The 923-nt window shown below is 47.7% G+C and overlaps 1 non-coding gene across 1 annotated transcript; it reads left to right on the top strand.

The window, feature by feature from the left end:
- The first annotated feature begins 556 nt into the window (after window positions 1–556).
- On the top strand, window positions 557–718 carry LOC132923542 (U1 spliceosomal RNA). The gene has a single exon (XR_009661198.1). It is a non-coding gene; the product is annotated as a U1 spliceosomal RNA (small nuclear RNA).
- Window positions 719–923: the final 205 nt, after the last annotated feature.

Here is a 923-nt window from a genome sequence, read left to right as displayed (position 1 = left end):
TAGAGGACGTCGCGCGCGCACTACCACTAAACATCTTCAAAACTCGATTTTAAACGGCCGTGTCCCGGGTGTTTGGTGCACATGAGTGCCCTCGTATAATTCCTGTAATCCATTCCTTCTTTTCGTGGTCCATTAAAACCGGGTGGTAGGAACCGTGACTTTCAGTTTATGGAAATGTGCATATTTTAATAAAACCCTGTGGAACAACTTAATGACGCTAAGTCGATTTGCCGCGATTTACGAGACACTTGTGGCCGTGTCTGGTACTCGGTACCGGCTGCCGAATGTATTCCGCCGGTAGATAGCGGTGTTATCGTATTCCGTCTGATTCCGATCACTGTCGGCCGTGAGTTAGCCGCTCGTGGACCACGACTACGATGCAAGCAGCCTGTGACTGTGACACGGTCGCCGCCGGGCCGGTAGCAATGGATCTCAGATGTGTTGGGACACCGAGCGAACCAAGGCAGGCGCCGACCGAAGCGCATCTGCATCACAGTTCTACACCGGTGCGACGGACTGGTCGCGTTACTTAACCGGCAACGCAACATCAATCGGAATACTTACTTGGTGTCGAGGTCAACCGTGATCACCGAGGCGGTTCCTCTAGGACGAGACCGTTCCATTGCACATCGGGACGGTTGACCCCTGCGAGTATTCCAAATAGGAATATCTCGGGCACGTAATTTTTGGTAGCGGGACTGCGTTCGCGCCGTCCCTGATACATTTAATTAAAATTAGTCAAATAATGAAAATAACCTAAACTTTGTTTATCAACATTTGTTTGTAGCTAGTATTTCATCGGTATGCCGTTTCGTTGTGCTAGTCCCCTTATAATCTATAGTATATTTACAATTATTCGAGTTTGGTGTTTTCTAACTCGTGTTATTATTTATCACGATTTGTATTCTGCATTCAAATAACCC

Source organism: Rhopalosiphum padi, chromosome 2 (genome assembly GCF_020882245.1).
Source record: "Rhopalosiphum padi isolate XX-2018 chromosome 2, ASM2088224v1, whole genome shotgun sequence".
In the NCBI taxonomy this organism is placed as follows: domain Eukaryota; kingdom Metazoa; phylum Arthropoda; class Insecta; order Hemiptera; family Aphididae; genus Rhopalosiphum; species Rhopalosiphum padi.
This window is presented reverse-complemented; position numbering and strand designations above follow the sequence as displayed.